At 46.7% G+C, this 23,765-nt stretch overlaps 1 protein-coding gene across 2 annotated transcripts in view; it reads right to left on the reverse strand.

Annotated features, from left to right (window-relative positions):
• SLC23A2 (solute carrier family 23 member 2) overlaps positions 1–23,765 on the reverse strand; it is an 876,666-nt gene that overhangs the window by 503,105 nt on the left and 349,796 nt on the right. Inside the window, exon 1 of one of the 2 annotated variants that reach the window (XM_078666640.1) lies at positions 21,974–22,550. The exons of the other annotated variant lie outside the window; for it this stretch is intronic. The gene's annotated coding sequence lies outside the window, so the exon portion shown is untranslated. Of the gene's footprint in view, positions 1–21,973; positions 22,551–23,765 lie in introns of those variants that run through there. 2 annotated transcript variants of the gene reach the window in all.

Here is a 23,765-nt window from a genome sequence, read left to right on the forward strand (position 1 = left end):
TACGCTCTTCTTCCATCTGAACTTTCTGACTATCACCTCAAAGGACACAGGGCGAAAAGGACCTTCCCGGCCAGAAAACGCGAGGAAAGGGTCGTGCCCTGCAACGCAGAACTTAGAACAGAGCTGGACTTGTAGCTCCACCGCCGGTGCTCAACAGCGCCAACGAAAGACCACAAAGAACGTTGAAAACTTCGAACATTTGACATCCTCAATCACCGTTTTTTCTATGCCTCATTTCTCTCCCAGCCGCCATTGTATTGATCCTGCTCCAATCCGAATCTGAAATATGTATTAACCTGCCAGTTATGTACTTGCTGCTCGCCGTTTTTGTATTACATTCCTATGACTTTCCTGCTGAACAAGTGTATCAAAGTTTATCAAATAGGCCCACCTCCTAAAAACTAGAAATGTTAAAATGTATTGTTTACAACTTTTTTCATCTAGGGTTCCTACCGTTTTCCTTCTCATGCCCACCACAATAGAACCGAGTAGAAAATGAACCAGCAAGATGTCTTGAATATGTTAAAGGGAGGACTGTTGAAAATTAGTACGTTTTGGTGAACATTATCTGCGCCATCTTGCCTCTTCCCCTGATGCCACACTTTTGTCGTGCGCGCCCGCCATTTTCTAAGATGCCCCGATCAGAACGAACCCTTTTGCATGCCGCTGGCCCCTGACATAGCCCTTCGCCTTCACTAAGCCTGCACGCTATCCACCCCCTGCTTGCACCTGCCTTGAGTCATAAACCCCTCTTCGGCGCTGCTCTGCCCCAGGCCTTCATCCTGTTCCCAGCGCGACACCTCCCTGCTTTCCTTTCATGATCTCCGGCCCTTAGATGCAAACCCCCTTTTTCCCCGTGTGCCCGTTTTGTCTTCCCCGTTCCCAGGCCGACACCCAGCTCTGCCGATACCATCTTTGCCCCTCCCCGTACAATAGAAAGCTTCCCCCATCAAAGAATCCCCGGGTTGATCAAAGCCCCCACCCCATGAGATCCGATCAAACCCCCCACATTCCGTGAATCGGCGGATTATCCAGCTGCGCGATGCTCATCACCTGTTGTGACTAGGGTGGGGACTTCAACTGTAAATGTGTGTGGGAACGGGCCCAAAGGGGAGTTCCGAGAATGTCTTTTCCGTACATCAAAGCTTTAACATGTATGTGTAATCTACAATAAAGTCATAAATGTGGGTATAAGAGGCCAGGCCTCAGGAATACAGTTAGAGCACCTCAGAACGATACCTTCTGTCCGTTTCGTTGTGTTCTCCTCCGGAGAGAATAATAAAAAACCTTGTTTCCTGCTTTCCAGTCTCCAGCGCCTGCCTCTTCATTTGATTTAATAACTAGAGGGTCACAGAGGCAATACCGCCGGGCAAATATCGATTGTCCCTGACCCGATTGAACTTTTTACAGTCTGCCCGTTGTGAAAGGCAGTGACAACCTTGGCATGGAAGGATGGACAAGTCCTGAGTACTACCTTGTCTGGGTGGACTGGTAAGAAAGGAGGCTTGGATGAAAGAGCCTGGAGCTCACTCACTCTTCTGGCAGATGTGATGGCTACCAGGAATGCAGTTTTAAGCATCAGAAGCCTCAAAGGGAGTGCACATTAAACCGATTAAGACTAGATTCTAGACCCACTGAGGCATAACAAAGGGAATAAGAGGAAAGAGATGAGTTATGCCTTTCAAGAAACAATTAACAACCGGAGACTTGACAAGAGAAGGCTGATCTGGAAGCCAAAGGAAGGCAGAGATGGTCAAGAGATAGCCCTTGATAATGCCCACAGCGGAGACCTGCTGGGCCAAAGAAAGAAGTAACAAGAGAACCTCAGAAAGAGGGGCAGAGAGGGGATCCACAGCCTTTGCTGTACACCATGCCACAAATGTGTTCCACCGGCAGGCGTATACTGTCTTAGTGGAGGGACGCCTGGCTGCCAAGATTACATCACAAACTTCGGGAGGCAGGTCAAAAGACGTCCACTGCCACAGCTCAATCTTTACGCAAGGAGGTGGAGGCTCGACAGGTTCCGTGGAGGACCAACGCTTTTGCTGCGACAGAAGATCCTCCCGAAGAGGCAGACGGGTCGGAGGATCGATGGCAAGTTGAGCAGCTCTGAATACCAGTCTCTTCGTGCCCAATCCAGAGCCACAAGGATGACTTGGGCCCAGTCGCGCCTGATCTTCTTCAGCCCTCTGGGCAGAAGTGGTTTAGGCGGAAAGGCGTACAACAGACCGCAACTCCACTCGCGACGAAGTGTCGCCTAGCAAGTGCCGACTTGGAAATCCCAACACGCAGAATTGCTGACATTGCGCATTCTCTTCGGTGGCGAATAGATCTAACCAAGGCTCTCCCCACTGTCGAAAGAGACCTTGCATCACCTCCGAGTGAAGACGCCATTTGTGATCCATCATGCACCTGCGGCTGAGTTAGTCGGCCCTGGCGATCAGTGAATCTGCCTGGTGTTGAACCACCAGGGATATGCCCTGAGGTTCCAGCCAGGTCCAGAGGCAAAGGGCCTCCTGACATAGGGTCCATGACCCCACCCAGCCCTGTTTGTTGCAGTACCACATGGCAGTAGTGTTGTCTGTGAACACCTGCACTACTCTTCCCCGGACAGAGGAAAGAAATGCCTTGAGTGCAAGACGGATCGCCCGGAGCTCCAGAAGGTTGATATGGACCCCGGACTATGCCGGAGACCACAGGTCTCTGATCTCCGCCTCTCCCATGTGGCCGCCCCTTCCCGGAAGTTATGCGTCCATCACCACTGTGTGCTCTGGATGGGGAAGGGCGAGGGATCTGCCGTTGACCCAATACTGGTTTGTGAGCCACCACTGCAATTGTAGTGCAGTGCCCTCTGAAATCTGGACGCAATCTGACTGATTCCCCTGATGCTGCGCCCACTGGAATTTCAGTTCCAACGGCAGAGCCCGCATATGCCACCTGGCATGATCGACCAGCAGGGTGCAGCCTCAGGGTAATCCAGACCAAAACCAGAGATAGATGCTGAAAGATCGGAATCATAGCCCGAATATCCCGGACTCACTGTTCGGGAGGATAGACCCGAAACCGCGTCATGTTCAGAACTGCTCCGATGAAGAGGAGCTTCTGAGAGGGAATCAGGTCTGACTTTGGCACATTGATGAAGAACCCCAGCGAGTGCAGGAGGTCCGACGTAGTCTGGAGGTGGGAGACGACTTCAACAGCCAGTCGTCGAGATAGGGGGAAGACTGAAACCCTTGATCTGCGCAGATGAGCTGCAACCCCGGCCATCACTTTCGTGAACACCCATGGGGTGCTGGTAAGGCCAAAGGGGAGCACGGTAAACTGAAAGTGCTCGTGGCCTACCGTGAACCACAGGTAACGCCAGTGGGCCGGCAAAAACGGGGATGTGAAAAGAAGCGTCCTGCAAGTCCAACGCTACCATCCAGTCTCTGGGTCGAGGGCAGACAAGACCTGAGCGAGCTTTAACATCTTGAACTTCTCCTTCCAGAGCAAGCAGTCGACATTCCTAAGATCCAAGATAGGACTCAGGCCTTTGTCTCTCTTGGGCACCAGAAAGTAGAGGGAGTAACAACCACAAACTACTTCTGGGACAGGAATGCGCTCGATGGCCCCTTGGCCAAAAGAGCAGTAACTTCCAGTTGGAGAAGGCCCATGTGATCCTCCGACATGCGGTGGTGCTGAGGTGGCATGGCGGGAGTGGTAACCTGGAAGGGGAAAGAGTAGCCCCTTCGAACTATCTGCAAAACCCACCTGTCTGACGTGATGGTGCGGCAGTGGGGGAGGTAATGGAGGATCCTGCTGCCCACTGGCGTTTGATGGGCGATGGGCCTGAAAGTCGGACTAAGAAGATTTGGAGGCTGCCGCAGGGGGGGGGGGGGGGGGGTTTGGTGGACTGTCCCGCCCGCTGGCCCCCTGAACCACAGCAGTGGTTCCCACGTCCACATGAAGGTTGGGAAACTTGCTGCGGCCTGTTGCTCTGGGCGGGACATAGTGGGGCACCATCAAAAGGCATGTTCATGAGGGTATTCTGGATATCCCCCGAAAAGCCAGTCGATCTCATCCAGGTGTAGCGATGAAGAGCTACCGAAGTGGAAATCATCATGCCCAGAGTCGGCGGTATCCAGCCCATAACGGATGGTAAATTTCGCAGCATCTCTCCCGGCGGCAACAGCCTGGGAGAGCACTGTCTGGGCCTCCTCCGGACACCGAGGCAGCACCTGCACCACCATATCCCACACAGAGTGGGAATAACAGCCCACTAGACAAGCGGTGTTTACCACAGTCCCAGGATGGCAGAAGACAAAATATTCTTTACAAGATGATCCAGCTTCTTGGATTCCCTTTGCGGTGGAGCGGTAGAAAGGCGCTCTTGGAAGTGGAGGCTTGGACTACCAAGCTCTCCGGGGTGGGGTGTTGGGAGAGGAAAGCAGGGTTGCCCGGAGCCGGGCGGTGGCGTCTGGCAATGATCCTTTACACATGAGTCCCTGTGTTGGGCCTGGACCAGGTGTCCAAAAGGACTTCAGTAAGGGCCTCCTGAAACGGCAGCAGGGGCTTCGAAGAGCTCGCAGCTGGCTGAAGTTCCTCTGTCAGGAGGTTAGTCCTGACCAGCACCGTAGGAAGCTCGAGGTTGAGAGCCTCGGCCGCCCTAGGCAACACCACTACGTATGACGCTCCCTCCTCCATAGCCACGGTAGAAGGAGTAAACATGCCACGGTCAGGGGAGGTGTCTAGACCACTAGCATACCCAGTTCCTCATTCCATTCCTGCTCAGAGACTAGCTGATCAGTTAGAGGGTTACCAGACCCCTCCCAGTCCTCCTTCTCATCCTGAGGGTGCCAATCTGACCGAAAAGGGACCCCAGGAGTGAACAGGGTCACAAAAACTCCGCTCTGCGCCGCATCCAGCGACGCCGGTCCAGCTCTGGGTCTACATCAGGATGCAGGCCGGGGTCGACGCCGGCCGAGGGTCACGACCGGCATCGTAGCGGTACCAGGGGAAGCGGCTCCGGTGGAGGTGTCATAAGGTCAACCGGCACTGATCCGGATCCAGGCCTGGATCCAAGGGGGCCTGCGGCGCTGGTGCTGTCGGCAGAGAAGGCCTAGGTCCCCTTACCGAGTCCACGGTGCCAGCGGGTTTGGGCTGCCCAAAGATGGCGTGCATCGCCTCGTAAAATTTAAGAAGCTGGTCAGGAGCTGCCAAGGTCCAGGGAAGGAAGCCCAGGGTCGACTCTTTAGGCTCCATGTGTGGAGCCGCGGAAGGGGCACTGTCCGCATCCCTCGTCGTGTCAGCCAACCAACGGGGAAAAGTTGAAGAGCGACGATGCTGCATCGACTTCTTGTGCTGCAACTTATCCGACCCCGAGTGCGAAGACTTGGAAGAGTGATGATGGCTCCGCGACCGGTCCCTCGCGACCGGGACCTCGAATGGCGTTGAGCCGGCTGCCGGCGCTCAAGAAGCTTTCGGGAAGGCTCCCGTAAAGCCATCGGAGCCATGGACTGGCAGTCGGAGCACGACTTGGGGTCGTGGTCGCTCTCCAGGCAAAAGAGGTACACGTGGTGCGGATACGTAACCGACATCAGTCGGCTACAGGAACTGCATGCCCTGAATCCAGGCATTCGTGCATCAGGAGTCGTAGACTCAAAAAAGACGTCGACAAAAGTCACTTAAAAAGATCAGTCAAATCGTGACTGGAGGTACCACTCTCTCCAGATCTGCGCTGGCTGGTGCAGAAAAAGAAAGAACTGACATCAGCGCGCGATGGGCGGCGTCCGAGTAGCTCCTGCGACGTCATCCCAGCGACCACGACACCAACAACGGACGCGGAGCCGACCAACGCCACCTTTCGACGTGCAGAGGTACTTCTGAAGAAAAACTTTCCAGATGCAATCTGACGCCCGGGGGTAATTCTAAGGTAAGGAATCTATAACTAACAAGTTTCTTTTCGATTTTTATTATATGGTAGACCAATAGTGCCAGACATTAAGCGCTATGATGGCCAGAAGGTGCCAACACTTACTGTTCCCTGGTTATGATCTCAAACAGTTTGCACACAAAGGGTAGGGCTGCCGTGCTCATAATGAATAATGTGGTAAATTAGATCTAATGAGCATTGTTACGTTAATGTTCCAATTTTGTATTATACTGATTCAACACCATGAATAGAGAATTCAATTGTCTTTAGTGCTAAAGTCACCCACCATAGTTATGCCACTGCTGCACTGGAAAAACAACTGCTTCAGGGTACCTGAGGGACGGATCTTCTCGAGATTGAACACTTTAAATATTATACATGCAGGCTTCGGAGATACCTTTCCCGTTTAACTAATTTTCTCAAATACTTGCTCTATTGTTAGGGAGACTAATAGAGTGGGGGAGATTATGGCGCAGAGCAGGGACACACATATTTGACCAGGAAATAAAGTGAGAGAGAGAAAACATGGGGGCAAGGAAAACACAGGCACTTACTTACGGGATAGAAAAATAGGTAAACAAGATATCGTGAAGCACAAGTATGTACTTGAAACAGACACTGTGGTAAGAAGACGTACAAAATCATGGATACTAAGCCAGGAAGGCATGTACCCTCGTTCAGAGAGGCACTGGCATTAAGACTGGAGCATAAACTCTGGTACTCAGATACGGAGACACTAGAACAGGCATACACAGAAACCCAAGACACACTTAAGACGTACAGAGGCGTTAGTAATGCCCACATGCAAAATACCCCTGTCTGAAGCCTCGGCCATAAAAACAAGCACTGGCAATTTAAACAAATTTGGCCTTTTTTATGGGAATTGTTTTCTAAAATGTGTGCAACTGTGTGTGTGGCCCAGCTATCCTATAGATAGAACCCACAATTAAGCAAATTAAGTTACAACAATTTGGAAGCTAGGAACAAGTTATCATTGATGAACCGAGTGCATTTGGAGAGTTAAGCTGTACCCTATCAGGAGAGACTGAAAAGAAGTTAGAAGATGGAGGTTGCATCTTGAGGGTTGCACTGAAGATAACTAGAAAGCAAAATATAGCAAGCTAGATACTTTTGAAAAAGGGGCATCAATAGTGTTTCATCTTTAAGCAAGCCTTTTGTGTGAACACATATCTATATTGTGCATAAAAAGGTAAATCCAATAATCTTGTATAGTGTTAGCAAAGTAAAAGAAATGAATGCCCTATGGCAATGTGTCAATAGCACGGCTTCTTTAACAGACTAAACAATCAATGCAAAACAGCAACATATCAACAATTAAAATACAGACATGTGAGCAAAGTAACTGGATCTCAATTAAAAGCTGCAGGTCATGTTGCATCTGAAGTCCCATCACCAAAACCTGGGATAGGCTACACAAAGAGGAGAATTCGCTAAATGCGCTACCCTTGATAGACAGCCCAGAAAAGCAATGGCAAATCATGAAATAAATGTGAAAGACAATAGCTGAAGGGGGCCCGACTCAAAGCCACTCTCACTCTGTAATACCTTCTTATTGTCCCCTTTAAAAAATGAACATCTTAGGCCTTCCAGACGATTGAAGCCGTCTGGAGCAAGACCTAAGAAAAACACAAACAGCTGACAACACCAGTACACCCGACTGCACTAAGAGGTTGATGAGCTATACCAAAACTGCAACATAGCATATGTTGTTAATGTTATGTTAATGGCCTCTTATATCACGCATGACTCACCAAGAGGCAACTCACCGCATTACTTAGGCGAAAACTGAGGAGGAAAAATTAGGAGCCAAAGCTGAAGAGATCTTTAAAATAAGAAAGCCTTCAGTAGTTTCCTAAAAACAAGATAGGAGGTGGACTTGCGCAGAGCTTCTGGTAGGGAGTTCCAGTACTTCTGGGCGATGTATGAGAAGGCTTTGCCCCCTGAACGCGTCCGCCAGATACGGGGAATCATCAACAGACCCCTTTCATTAGATCTCAAGTTACGGCAGGAGGTCTGCTTGCAAAGTTTGTTTTGCAAGTATTCCGGGCCTGTTTTATTGGTGGCTTTAAAAGTGAAACAGCAAATCTTACTAAAAAAAAAAACCTTTTCTTCACTGGAAGCCGGTGGAGCTCTTTTAGCAGGGGGGGTGATGGCGAGCCCGGGGGCTGGTTTAAAACCATCCTTGCTGCCGTATTATGGATGACTTGGCGTTTTGATACCATGGTCTCTCACCTACTTCGGCCAGTAAGGCGTTCCCGTAGTCCAGTCGGCTCACCACCATACCCATATAAAAACATACAACTACCTTCAGATCAATCACCTTTAGTGAGGAGTTGATGCATATATTTATTTTTTACACAAAAAAACGTATTGTATTTGTTATCTCAGTAAAGAAAGCGTTATTAACAGTAACATATATCAGCGCTCCAACCTCAAGATCCGTTTAACAAAGTATGTATATACGGATCAATGTTATTCATTTCCAAACAGACTCGCCTGTACTAGGTGTGGAGAGGTGGGAGAGGTGTGGCGCCGCGGCCAGGGCGACTGACGCTGGAATCTGGGGATCAGGGTTCGATCCCCAGCTCCGGCGGCAGGTTAGCCCAGCACCATGTGACTCTGGGCAATAGCTTGCTTAATCTTCCCGACGGCCCCCAGCGCCTAGAGACCCTTACGGGTGATTGTGCGCTTAACAAATGTGGATTATTATTATTATTATTATTCCAGTACTCACAGTGCCCTTCTTCGCAAGGTCAATGCCTCAGGAAGTTCATCAGGCTGTTGGGGTATAATACCTAGTCTTCAAATCTAAAGTAGGCCTTCCCTATTCCCCACCCCTCACCAAATTTCTGGGGACTGATCCTATTTTCAAATACTAGGTATTCAGCTATTCCACCCTGCCTGCATTGGGAAGCTCTCAACCCCCCAGTCCTGTGCAATATCACGTTTGAGAATCATGCCCTAGGGAGCAGAGTGTGTGCTTAATCCTGGAAGGTCAACATCATTCAGGATACCAAAGAGAGTGGAGTCTTTGTTATATTGGTGTCCAAGATCTTTGACAGTTCACCATTTCATTTTAATACACATACGCTCCCATATAGTGTGCAGAGGCAACATTTCTACATAATATATGGGAGGGTGGACCCTCCAGGTGTATACACACCAATTCAAGTAGCTACCACCCACGGCCAGATATATTTTCAAGTAATTGCTCGTATTGAAATATGGACTATTTAAGATCTCTGACTGGGTGCCCTTCAGGCAGCCATTATTGCCACTTCCATTGAGTGCATCGGAGCCTCTTGCCAGTGGACATCAAGTGGCCCTATGTCTTTTTCCCCATGAGTTTCCAAGACGGTGCAAGCAGTACGTTGTCATTTTCTAGGCACTCATATGGCCGATATTGCTCTTCGAGTCAATGTCCCAGATATTACTCTACATTCCATGAGCTTGCCTCCAGCAGATGCGGCCGCTCTATTGAGAACGAAGTCAGCGCATGTTGTAATTGGAAGTACAAACATTTCTACGAGGGAAGCATCTTGAATTCTGCCTGCATAAGATGAAAACTCATACTGTCAGTCTGTGTAAACATCTCCCAATTTAGTTATAGCCATTGGCATTTCGCCCCTATAAGGTCTTCAATTTGGGTACTGTTCTCATCTATAAAGGTGTCTCCTTTGTAATCAAAGCACACCAACAAATGAAAGTTGTGCCTTTTGCTATTTCTGTGGAGCAGCCCATTCACCACTAAAATGTATGTTTCATCTTTTCCCATAAGGTAATGTAAATACATGTCTCTTGCCACAGCCAAACCCTTCTAGACTACTGAGGGGGTCTTCTGTCAACGCACCCGCCCAGTCATCAATAGCCAGAAGTTAGAAGGCTATTAAGGCAGCCTCACATAAGACAATGAGAATGTCCTATTATAAACCGTACTGTATAGAGCAGCCAGTGATAATCATGACGACTCTCCATTCCATGGTAATACCAAGATTTTTGCTTCCAGGTTTTGAAAAGGGGCATCTGGAATAAGGTAGAGGGGGCTTTAGAGTATGTACAAATAAATAGGTGCAGTATGTACAAATATCATTTTGAAGTCAGGCGGGGGGTAGCCTGCTCACCCTTACTGCTGCAGTTGCACCTACGTACAAGAGACCCACCCAAGCCCTAAAAGACCGTCCAACATTTTCCACGGCTTGATTAAAGTATTCATGATCTATGGACCCAAAATAATTCTTGGAGCCAAGAGACAAATAGCCAATGGCTCCTTCATGGTTTCGATTTTACCTAGCCAGTTATGCAGCCTGTGCAAGTTGAAAGTTGTTGCTCTATGGGGCATAAAACCATCTGCTCCTCGTGGATCGATTGGGTAATGACTGCAGTAGTGTCAACAATCAGGCTAATACTTTTATTTCAATATTAAGACGTGATCTTGTTTGATACCAGAGTCAGTCAGTTGAGGGGTCGATAAGTAAACACTTTTTTAAACACAATTATTCAACGAACTATTCAACCACTTCGTGACAAACACAAAACTGCAACTGAGGCCGAGGAAAGGAAAGCATGCACCATGCTTGCACCCCTGTTGAAAAAGATACAAGGCAGAGTGCCACCAAAACAAGCACTGATAAACAGGTGAGCGTGCCAACACAGTCTGTCCCTTATCGCTTAACAGATGGGCCTGAGTGCCCGAGATTAGGGCGGGTTTGGGAGCATGTCAAATTGAAGGCTTTCAGTCATGCTACATCAGCAGATTTCGCAGCAGAACACTTTGCTCTGGTCGTAGTACTAATACTAATAAGTATATGCAGCGGTGCAGCGTAACATGCCCACTGCTGAGAGGGCCATTGACTCAAGTGGTTCATGATACCCCAGCAAACTTTGTAATAAATAGCAAATTACACTCTGCACATCGATTATGCCACAAGATTTTTTCATGTAAATTCGTTTTCAAAAAAGATATTCAACCAAAACCAGGATGCACAGAGTTACATTTGTGAAGTAAGGGGAAGTCACAATGAAGTTTCCTTGTCACTGTTAAAGAGTTGTTTCCCCACGTTAAGTAATTGTAATATTGTAATGTGAAATGTAGGGCACTAAATATTATTTTTCTCATGTTAGTCAAGGTACGATGCTAAAAACATGAAATTTGAGCGTTGCACTCTAAATGATAGAAGCTTCTCTTATTAGTACAACTGTGCTAATTAACTTTATTTGCCCACTTTTATTTTTACCATATAGATTTGCCATGGTAAGCATTATAGATCTATATATACATATATATACATACACATATATACATATGCCCATATATACATACACATACACATACACATACACATATACATATTTATTTTTTTTACTAAAAATCCAAATGCTACAGGGACCTTATAATTCGATTCAGATTTTACACACATAAAACCATATAAATTCAGCAGTCATAGTGATCAAGAAACTAAAACTTAAGCCTTAAGGTAACTATAACTCAAGCCCCCAGCATGCACAGGTACTCGTCATGTTATGGGAGTGGCCATTGGTTTGGCTATAGTGGAATGAGTACGGAAGCTTTCTGGGGGCTGCTTCTTCACTAGTGTGTAGCAAATCGTTATGTAGAGAATACTCCAGAGAGATGGTCCGTTTTTGCACTGCATGGCCGTCTTTGCTCTAGAAAACCCCCGAAAGAATGAATAAATGAATATAATATTTATAGAGCGCTAACTTAGCCCAAGGGCGTCAAGGCGTTATCAGCAAAACAATATGCAAGCAGGAGAAGACACACTCAGACAAACATCTAAGGAAACAGCCAGGTCTTTAAAACCTTTCGAAAAAGTGTGTGTGATCGTTGACCCGAAATGTCTTCAGGGAGGGAGTTCCACAATTTGGCCGCGGCAATTGAAAAGGCTCTCCCGCCCCATCTCACCCTATTAAACCTAGGAACAGTGAGGAGATGTTTGCTTGCTGGCCTGAGTTTCCTAGTGGGAGCATAGTGTTGAAATAAGGCTTTAATGCCTTCAGGACCCAGGCCATAGTAAGCATTGTGAGTGAGGCAAAGGGTTTTGAACCTAATTCTGCAGTCCATAGGGAGCCAATGCAAAGAAAGAAGAGAAGCTGAGACTGAGTTGTATTTAGGCAGGTCCATCACCAGCCTGGCAGCGGTGTTCTGCAGCAACTGCAGGCGCCGCAACAGTCCCTAGTTAATGCCCAATTAAAGCGCATTACAATAGTCCAACCTGGACAATATTAGCGCAATGACCACTTGTTTGCGTGAGGCAAATGAAAGAAACAGCGAAATCTTCCTTATAAGCCACCGTCCTGCTAATCTGCAGATTCAAAGAAAGGGAATTGTCCACCAAAACTCCCAAGTTTTTTCCATGGGAGACCGGGCATAGGCAAGTGCCCAGAGAGTTGTGCCAATACTCCCCGGACCAAATTTCCAACTTGTCCCCAAAAATAAGAACCTCCGTTTTCTCGCCATTTAATTTCAGATAGTTTTGCACCATCCATGAAGAAACTGCTTGCATGCAATTGTTAAAATTGCGGGCGGAGCCACTGATGTTATGAGCGATGGACACCATTATTTGCGTGTCATCCGCATACGACAACACATCCAAACCAAAAGATCTTACCACCTTTGCAAGCGGGGCAACATAGATATTACATAGCGTAGGGCTCAGGGAAGAGCCCTGAGGCACTCCACATGATAGGGGAGTTGGATCAGAATGAGGGCTGGGGGGAGGGGAAGGGGGGGATCATCCAGCCAATATTACTTAGAACATTCGATATAGAAGCTTAATGCTTTTTTAAGGTCCTAAAATGATGTCTCTTCTTCCATAGAGAGGGGAGGTCGAGCAAAGAATGCCAGGAGGGTGATAGCCTGCCCAACATGAAATGAAGCTCAGTTCCACAAAACCAATTTGACTGGTAAGGTGGTATATGGTGGATTAGCAGAAAGACTTGAAGCTCACTCACACGTTTAGGATTTTATGGCAATGAGAATGACAGTCTTCCCAGTCAGAAGTCTTAAAGGAAAACTATGCAGCAGCAAAAAAGGGAGGCAACATCAAGACAGGGATGACTAAGTTAAAGTCCCACTGAGGCATCACAAAAGGTTTTTGGTGGAAACAAATGTTGCAAACTTCTCAAATCTCTCATCACAACAAGTGATTTGAATAATGAAGGCTGACCCAGCAACCGCAAAAAGCCTGAAAGAGCTGACAAGTAGCTCTTCATAGTTAACTAAGTCTTAGCACACATGGGTTAAGAATCTAAACCCTGTAGACCTGGGCCCTAGACTCCAGAACACGCAACAGTCCCAACGACTGGTGTACACTGATTTTGTGAAGGGATGCCTTGCTGCCAAGATGACATCAGTGACCTCAGGGGAAAGGTTGAAGGAGGCCAACTGCTTCTACTCAATATACAGGAAAGACAATGCTAATTATACAGGCCTGGGGCAGTTCCCTGTCCTGCTGCCACCACAGAAGATCTTCCCAAAGCGCTTGATGAGAGGACAGATGCACATGCCCAGGAGTCTCTGGGTACTACACTTTCCTGGCCCAATCCAGTGCCACTTGGAAGACTTGGGCCTAATCTTTCCTGATCTTCATAACTCGTGGCAGGAGATGCAGGGAGGCATACAGGAGTCCCAATCACCACTCTAGATGGAAATCATCTCTGAGAGAGCTGCTTTGAGAACTCCAGGGTGCAAAAGTGCTGACATTGAGCATTCTCAGCAGTGGCAAAAAGATCTAGTTGGGGTTCTCCCCATAGCTGAAAGATGCCTGGCGCCACAGCTGCAGCTGCCAGTCCTAATCCACTAGGCGCCTGCGAAGGAGTTATTCTGCCCTGTTATTTCAAGATTCCACCATGTGGTTCACCACAAAAGTAATTTCATAGAGTTCTAGCCACTTTCAGAAAACAATGTCTCCTGGCACAGTGCTGAAGACTCCACCTTGCCCTGATTGTTGCCTTACCACATGGCTGTGGTGTAAACTGCAAGCATCCAAAACATCTTGCTTTCATGATGGATAGGAAGTCTTCACAGTCAGGCAAATCTCCCCCAACAAATTGATGTGAAATTGAGTCGCAGGCGAAGGCCAGAGGCCTCTGTTCTCCACCTTTCCCAAATGGCATCCCCAACACAGTAGTGGGCACTTCGATGACCAACATCAGCACTAGGAAAAGTGAGGAGATGTGCCTGCCACTGACCCAATCACAGTTCAGTAGCCACTAGTGTAGATCTTTTGCAGGCACTTCTGAAATCTGGATACAGTTTGAAAGATTTTCCTGATGAGGTGCCCACTGGGATTTGATGTCCAGTACTGCAGAGCCCGAATGTACACCTAGTGTGTTGGCTAGCAGGATCCAGGAGGCTAACACCACCAAGAGCCTCAGAGTCTTCCATACTGAGATCCAGGATCAATGCCAAAATATCTAAATCACCGCTTGAATGTCCTGGACTCTTGGCTCCTGGGTGAAGACACAAAACCGAACTGTGTCTAGATTAGCCCTGATGAAGATGGGCATCTTTGAAGAAGTCAGGTGGGACTTCAGCACATTGATCGTGAGCCCCAATGAGGTTAGAAGATGGTTGATGACTGCCTGAGGCAAGCCCGCCTTCAACAGCCAGCCGTCAAGGTAGGAGAAAGACTGGCTGGCAACTTGGTTCTCTGAAGGTGTGCTGCAGCCACAATCATCACTCCAGGGGGCAGCGGAAAGGCCACCGGGGAGAATCGAACTGAAAATGCTCCTGGCCTACTGTGAATCACTGGTAGCATCTGTGGGGTCTGCAGGACATGGATGTGGATATAAGCGTCCTGCAGGTCTGACACCACCATCCAGTCTCCAGAGTCGAGGGCAGACAGGACATGGGCTAGCGTCATTCACAAGAAGGCACTTAGAGGGTGAAAATCTAAAAAATGACAAAGGAATCTATCCTTCTTTGGCACAAGGAAGTAGCGGGAGTAGCACACAGTTCCTACCTCCGTGGCAGGAACCCCCTATATGGTCCTTTGGCTAAAAAAGGGCCTGCACTTACTGCCATAAAACGGACAAAAGGCCCTTTGTCAACTGCCCTGAAGCCGGTGGTAGGTGCAGGGTGGTACAAAGGAAAGGACGGGCATAGCCTGCCTGGACAATTCGTAAGACCCACTTTTCTGTTGTGATGGCATGCCTTCTTTGGAGGAATTATCAGAGAAGACTCCAACAGGGTGGCTGTGTGCCAGCAAGGACGCACTGAAGCAGTTTGAGGGTGCTGGAAAGGCGGAGAACTGAGTTTCATGTTGTTCCTCTTGTCCTGGTTGCCTCTGAAAAACGAGGCCTCTGCCACAAAAGGGCTGAATGGCCTGCCGAGCTGGAACCAGGGTCTTAAGATGAGTGCACAATTCTGAATAAAAGGGAGGCTTGAAAGCACACATTTACCTCATTTATTATAACCAACATTTTTTATCTGAAAAAAAATATTTTCTATTTCCATCAGAAAATATTTAAGTTTTCTCTCCCTAAACATTTGCTTACATTCTTGGAGGCACAATACTATACCTCCATAACAGTGACCAGTTCATGATATATTAAAGACATTCGTGGTAACATGTTGTCTACCCATGCATACTAGTGTAGTGGCCCACCAGTAACATATGTGGACCTTACTGCCAACATTGTGTCTATAACTGCACAATAATGGCCAATCCATGACTTATTGTAGGTGTTTTGGGGAACATTCTTGTTATCCTTGAATTACTGCGGCCATTTTCGATCTAAATCTGGCTATTCCTCTCAAAATGATGGTGAAACTCATTGCTCTATAGTGGAAATGTGACGATGATATGAAATGTATATGAAACAGTATATGTTCATGTGCTACATTACTATAAGCAACTCATTGATAAAAATGATTAAGTGGTTTGGGAAATCAAAAATATTGTCAGTAAAAATTAAAATATGCGGTTTCAGGAAAACAATTTTTGAACAAATCACAAGCTTCTTCTGGTTTAGAGAATTAATAAACTTGTATTTAATGGTAACGTGAATCTAGTATCAGAAACTGACAAGCTGACAAACTGAAATATTAAGAAAATAGATTTAAAGCCATTATATTAGTGATACTTCATAATGAGTCCAGGAGAATTATTGAGGATTTGAATTTCTTTGGTACCTCGGGGAACTTCCTGCTTTAACTGGAAAAAATCATGGCTTGTGTGAAACTTTCATCAGCCATATTTAAAGAGTTCTGATATCACTACTGCTGCCTGAACACTGAACATGTGTCTGAATGGTCCTTTGATCTTTATTTATTTTCAAGCAGTGGCGTTGATTTAAGAGCATATTAAAATGTATCTAGCTCTGATGTCTACAGCCTGGGATCGAGATGTATATTATTTTTTATTTTGCTTCACCCTTCCCTGTACAGCCAGCCATAACACTCTACTTTGAAGGGATGAATAAAGAAATATGTTGATAACTAATAGGCTCTGAAATAACACCCAGAAACCAAATACAAAACTAAGCAACTAGTCACTGGCATTAGGTAGAGCCGCTCTTCAGGGGAATTCTCTACCCATTCTCAGTGTAAGATGCAAGATTTGCTTTCATTTAAGAAAGGCTCGAAAACCTGGTTTCATGCATAATAGGTGCCTTTGCAACACAAACACTGATGCTGCATTTAGCTGTTGCCCCAGGGCTAGAATACCTTTCAGGCCACAGTGCACTCCATAAATCTGTATTACACAACGCAAAAGTTGCAATATAACAGGACACGTCAACTTACATAACCAGATTATTTTAATGGCCTGTAAGATACAGCTTTTCTAGGCATCCTATACTTTACCAAAATTATTCAAACTTTTCTTGTAGAGGTTGGATCGAAGCACCCTTTCCTGCGAGGGAAGGCAAGGTTTGCCAGGCACATCACAAAGGGAATTTGAATATTCAACTAGTATCCATTTATGGGAAGTCGTTCATGCATTTGTGGAGGAGATCACCAGGGCAATCAGGAAATGCACATGGGGTTGGTCTGGCAAGTCAGTGAGTGGGACTTTTTGTGCGGTTTAAGGACATTTATGGTCAGCTGGCCGGGTTTTACTGTTGTTTGACCTGATATTACACAAACATTGTAGCAGCAACCTCAAATCCATGCAGTCTTCAATTTCAATGTGTTTTGCAAAACAGTAATATAGCATGGGTTTACCAGTTCGAAACGGTCCCCGTTTGCAAACAAGTACCATTTTTTTCCCTTTCTAATTCACTAATGGTGCCACTTTTATGATTGTGCTTTGACCTATTTTCTGTCTCAGTCCAATCCTGGAGACAACGTCCCACAAACACCGCTAACAGAGCTCAGGTTTTGAGAACGCTTATTAAAGCCCCCCCCCCCACACACACACACACACACCCAAACCCGCTACTCCACCCAACTATTTTCAAAGTTAGTTAGCTGCCACTGCTGGCTTTTACCCACGTCAAATTGACTCTTAATCTGCATCAGAAGTAAAAATGGGTGGGTCAGACATGTTGGAAAGTAAAGACGCTATATTAGGGGCACATATGCAATACACCAGGAAGCCACCTTGCTTGGTTAAACCCCCTGCTTTTACATAATCACGATTTTGTCCTCGTGTACTATGTTCCTTGAGGAAATGCCACTGCATCAAACACTAATAAAACTGTAAGAATGTAAGTCACGCGCAGATACGTTGGAATTTATTGGCCCTACTGCAAAGCTTTAAGCGGGCCGGGTCCTGCCAGTGCTCAGCAACGGAAGTTTTTAAAAGCAGGTGCCGAGACGGGTCCCTATCGGTCTCTCCACTTTTCTGCTTTTCATGCAACTTCAAAGAGACCGGTTTTTCAGTTTTATACAGCGCAAACTTGGAGCGCTTTACAAGAGCACCAGTTACAGTACACAAGGGCACCTTCATTTTTTGACTCACAGGAAATCAGACTCAAACCAGTTTTCTCAGCTTGAAGGTGCTCTAGCCTTACGCCACAACTTCGACCACAAGAACGAGTAGCATTTCCGATATTATATACAAAGAAGTGATAGTTGCTGCTTATGTATCTTATGCAACTTACAACCACTGACAAAGGCAATAACCCTGGCTTGTTGTAGGTGTAATGTTACTTGTGGTGTTATATATCTGGGTGAATGGACAGAAGCAGCAAAATACCTGTGCGGTAGCACACTATGCTAAGCACAGATTTTTAACTTGAATATTTTGAGACACGCCCTTGATTGCTGTGGCCACGCCCCGTGAAAGAACCCCCCCCGTTTTTTCAGCCCACATTTAGCCCTGTCCCACTGGTCTATCTTAAGTCCATTTAAACATATTTTAGCAGCAGGGATGTTAACCACTAGAGCTATCAACCCGGTTTCAGAGGCGGGGCGGGAGCTGAAGGGCTCAATGGGATCTTTCCTAGAGAGGAGGGTGGAGGAGAAGAGAAGGGTGGAGGAGAAGAGGAGGAGGGTGGAGGAGAAGAGGAGGAGGGTGGAGGAGAAGAGGAGGGTGGAGGAGAAGAGGAGGGTGGAGGAGGAGAGGAGGGTGGAGGAGAAGAGGAGGAGTGTGGAGGAGAAGAGGAGGAGTGTGGAGGAGAAGAGGAGGGTGGAGGAGGAGAGGAGGGTGGAGGAGGAGAGGAGGGTGGAGGAGGAGAGGAGGGTGGAGGAGGAGAGGAGGGTGGAGGAGAAGAGGAAGGTGGAGGAGAAGAGGAAGGTGGAGGAGAGAAGAGGAAGGTGGAGGAGAGAAGAGGAAGGTGGGGGAGAGAAGAGGAAGGTGGAGGAGAACAGGGGGGTGGAGGAGAACGATGGGGTGGAGGAGAACGATGGGCTGGAGGAGAACGATGGGCTGGAGGAGAACGATGGGCTGGAGGAGAACGATGGGATTAAAGAAGGTTGCTGCTCTGTGATGGGATGACAAAAAGCTGCTCGGTGATGGGATGACAGAAAGCTGCTCGGTGATGGAATCGCAGCTCCCGTGTAATGTCTCGCGGGTCGGTTTTTCCCCACACAGAGGCAGCGGCTTCCTTCGCATCACGGTTTCGTAATCTATCTGTTGGAAGCCACGTGCTCCTACCGACGCTCTCGGAACACAAGAGGTTAATGCAGAAGCTTGCTAGGCTCCGCTCCGCTTCTGTCTGCTGATCCCACTTTACGTTCAATTTAGGTCAGAGCAGCAACCACGAATGTTGGCGCGTTGGAAATTCAACATTTCATTAAAAGAACCCGAATCTTGCTAATGAAACAGCTTGACAGTATCTCGGTGACAATACGTCGCAGAATAACAAGGAATACCTACTGAATCAACCAAGCAATGCTGCTACAGACACCGGGCCGAAGACTGCACACAATGCATAGGAACAAAAAAACGAAAAGGTTAGCGAGCAGAATGGCGAAAACGATAGGAACATGACACTGAATCTACTAATACCATACATACCTTGGAGAACACTCTCAGAAAACGAGAAAGGAACCGGTCAGCGGCGGCACGTTACAGATTGGCGCAAAACTGCTCGTCCACCTTAGAAATAAGGACCGCTCGCCCACTTGATGGGAAGAGGGGTGGTGAGGGGGGGGGGGGGTGAGGGGGGGGGGTGGTGAGGGGGGGGGGTGGTGAGGGGGGGGGGGTGAGGGGGGGGGGGTGCGGTTGGCGGTATGCTCGCTAGTTTCTGCTGGTCTAGATTCAGGAAGTCCGCCTGCTTCCCCATGCTGACACCACGAGAGTGGCTCTGGTTGGCGCGTGGCAGACATCCTTTCACAGCCAAGCAGTTTTTGGCTTGTCACGCTGCACCCTTCCCAAACCCCCAATCAATCCTGGCACTGACAAGCACTCGCATGGACCGCAGATGAAAGGAAATTAACCCTACATTTTCAAAACTAAAGATTTTCCCCCTTGTATCAGTTCATGTGTGCACTATCGTGCAGGTTGCGATACCTTTTATTAGATCAATCATCACCAAATATTGTTTCTGTCTTCTTTCACTCTCTCAACAACAAATTAGTTTAAAGAACGATAAAGGCCATTTCCCCTACACACGTTTGATAAATATTACACGTATCTTCGTCCCCTATATCCTATATGAATTATTATGACCCAAGTGGCTAAGACCGTTATCATGGCTGCATACACATCCAGGTCATTATACATTTCACGATGTCTCTTGACCCGAAAATTCTAGGCCCAGAGACATCAGACCCAGATGGTAGAGCAGGGCTGCAAGAAACTGCTGCTCCCAGCCGGCTCTCTAACTTAGTAAGGGGTAGAAGCAAACGGTTCCCCTCACCTACTCTAGACCAGCCAGCCGCCCCACTGGCCTCCAAAAAGCCTCATGTCCACTACGATACAGCTACAGCAGATGGTTACACAGCTTTCTTTCATGTACGTACATTACATTTTCCAGAGTACACCGATTACTTCTGCATCTGCTCGTTACATAGTAGTTCTGTATTGCACAGATCCTTTCTATGTATGTACCCAATATATTTAAATTGTAGAAGAGAGGTCCCTTCCTGCTGGTATTGATATTCCAGTTTACAAGGCCTCCTCCAAGTATGTTTATTTGATCATGCACATTAGATAGGCCCATGTTTGTTTACTAAATTCTGCTATTTAGGAATACCCAGGCACTTTTCTCTATGCACATCAGTCACAGATTACAGAAGTCCACTGCTATTCAAGAAAATAGGATAACTATTCAACAGTTCTATTCCAAGTATACCCATTCCATACTGATATTCTAGATCACATGTTGCTTCTGTGCATGTACTTACACAGGTCTCTTCTAGGTAAATTCATTTGATAATGTAAATTAGACTGGTCATTTCTGCGTGTCTTTAACAAACACCGATATTAAAGATATCGCAAACCCCATTTCATATGTACATTATACAGATTAGAGGCACCATTAATGTACAGCTATATTAGATAATGTCTACACACACTTCTTCAATGTACTAAAACATTTTAAATACATACGTTTCTTCTATGGACAAACTGCATATTGATGTATTGCTCTTATCTGTGTAAATGCGTTACACTGATGACCATTACAAGGATCTACATTTGATAAAGATTGCACTGGCACTTAGCGAATGTCCAACAGAAACCCTTTTTGGTTATCTTCGTTAGATACTGTAGATGAACAGTTCCATTAACATACAAATATATGCAATAAAGATTACAGAGGTCTTCCAATTTGCCCTTTAACTAGTAGAATGCTCTTCTGGGTATGTACATTACATTTTGAGATTATGCATCCGACACTATATGTACATTAGACATACATTACATCTCTAATATTCAGGTGAACTAATTAAATATCATGGCCTCTCCTATGTACGTGAATTGGCTATATTATTGATCGCAAAGGTCCCTCTAGTCTAGAGTATAAATGAATTGCCGTCATGGGATATTACACAACACAAGGGTCCTTTTTGTGTATTCTACATTCAATGTCAATATTATAGGTTATGGAGAACCTTTCTATGTCTCTACAGTAGATGTAGATTAGACAGGTATTTTTATCCCATATATATTACATATCGAGATTATAGATGACACACGCACTTTTGGTCAATGCAAATTAGAATTGATAAATTCGAAGTGTACTATACAAGTTAACATGATTAACACCAGGCAGGCGTGTTCAAAATATTCAGATTACACAGGTGCCTCCTGTTTATTTACAGTACACAGTATACTGGTTCTTGATGTACAAGTGCCTCACAAATGGGTCACAGAGGTCAGTTCCGAGTAAACATTGATATTACATACTGCACAACTCTTTCCGATCCAATACATTTACATACACATACACATTTACAATGGAGCCTTGAAAATCACTCCTAACGTACATTACATTCTTGACATTTCTACTGATTCAATAGTTCAAATCATTAGCGTTAATGATTTGAACTATTGAATCAGTAGAAATGTCAAGAATGTAATGTACTGATTCAATAAATAACATCGCATTTTGCAACAAACAGAAGTCCTCAAAATCCCATTCACCGCTATGCCCTCTGCCAGCCTTGGATCCCCAGACAGGACTTCTTACCGCTGGCAGCAGGTTTGTGAGCACGCCTGGAGGCCGGGGTGCAGCACTGGCTCTGACGGAGCCCTCTACGGCGGAGCACGGGGCGCAAGCTGCTCTCCTTAGGTGTACGGACGGCTCGGGTGCACTCCGTCTTCCGAGGGAGCGTAGGATGCTACGGGGTGCCTGCAGGTGGGAAAAGGAGCCGGGGCGCGGAATCCTTTCCGGAGGAAACGTGGGGGTGCAGTCTCAGGAGCCCGGCTGAAGCCCGCGATACGAGGTGACGCGAGATGGCAGCCGCTCAAAGCGCACGCTAGTAAAGCTTCTCAGACCAGCACGCCGTCGTTGCTCCCGAGGTATCCGGGCATGCATTCAGTCGCTGCTGGTGTCAGAAAAAGCCCGACATGCCGCCTCTCCAGCAGCCCGCTATCAGAGGGAGTCACCCCGCTCCGTCCCTCTGCAGAGATGGCAGGAGGCGGTCTCTCTAGAAATGCCACTATCACAGGGAGCGAGACACTGTGTGTGCACCAAGGAGCCCAGGACGCCGCTGCCTCAGCTTCATTTATACAATAGCGAAGCTGGGCTCCGTCCAGGAAGCAGCAGCAGACCTTGCGTAAGTACATACCGACGGCCAATCAACAGAGGCCCCGCTCTACGTTACACAAGGGCCAAGTTGGACAAGAGCGCCCCTGGTGAGCAAACCGAGGCTGCGGCTGTCTAGTGACATAACCGCATGTATTAAGCGCGCTTCGCGGGAGGCATAGCTCTTATGTATGATATGCATGCCAACGTTTGGAAACTTTTGCTGTAAGGCTTTTTGTTATGGAGTGTTAACATTGCGAAAGTGGCAGCCTCTCACATCACGAGTGCTTCCTGAACAAAAAGTGCTTTGTTAGAAGCACTACTATTTATTTCCAGGGCCCTGCATTCGTCTCTAGAAGTACCTTGAACACACACCCATGCTGTGACTAAACGCTTCCTACTCTGGGAGGGGCAATTTCACACTTGAGCTGCACATTTAAGGAGCTTGTACTGTTAAGAGCAGGACGTTGCCTATTCAGTGTCTGACAGATTGTACCGGAGCCACTCCCTGTGCGTGGAAGCAGCCAAAATAGTATCTTCCCCCCTTTTTAAACCAAATTTGAAATGGTTGACCAAGCAAACTAGTCCAGTAGTCTCCAGTATGGTCTGATGGGTTGTCCACTCTTGAGGAGATTTTTGAAACCAGATTGTGCATTTCACAGCTCAATTTGAAAGGAATATTCCATAAAGTTACAGCTATTCTATGAAGTTGTGTGTTGACGCTCATGAAATTCTCTAAAACATTGACGCTGCATACTGGAGCTGACTTCAAGAGACACGTAGGGGTGCTGAATTCCTACTGTCTGAGCCCTGGATATTGGTGGGGGCAAGGAAAACAAGTGTTCATGTTTATTTTGTCTTAATAAGGAAAAGATTGTATTTATAACCCTTAAGTTGTTCAAACTTGTATATTTGGTTTATTAGTGTAACATCTTTATTATTAGGGTGAACACTCTAAGGAACTGCTGTGAGTTCAGAGTGCATTACTGACAATCGTTTCAGTACAATAATGTCGTTTGCAAAATGTAACTTTAAAAAAACCTGTTTTATTTGAGTTTTACAAACAATCAGAGCAGTTGCATTTCAAGACCCCCTTAATAGGGGGTATCTTCAATGCACATTAACACCATAATTTCCGTATAAAGAGCAATGCTAATTATACATTGTTGCAACTATGAGTAGACAGACATGGTTTTTATGTTCCGGAGTACAATCTGAGCATCCGTGCATATTC

This window comes from Lissotriton helveticus, chromosome 11 (genome assembly GCF_964261635.1).
Source record: "Lissotriton helveticus chromosome 11, aLisHel1.1, whole genome shotgun sequence".
Lineage (NCBI taxonomy): Eukaryota > Metazoa > Chordata > Amphibia > Caudata > Salamandridae > Lissotriton > Lissotriton helveticus.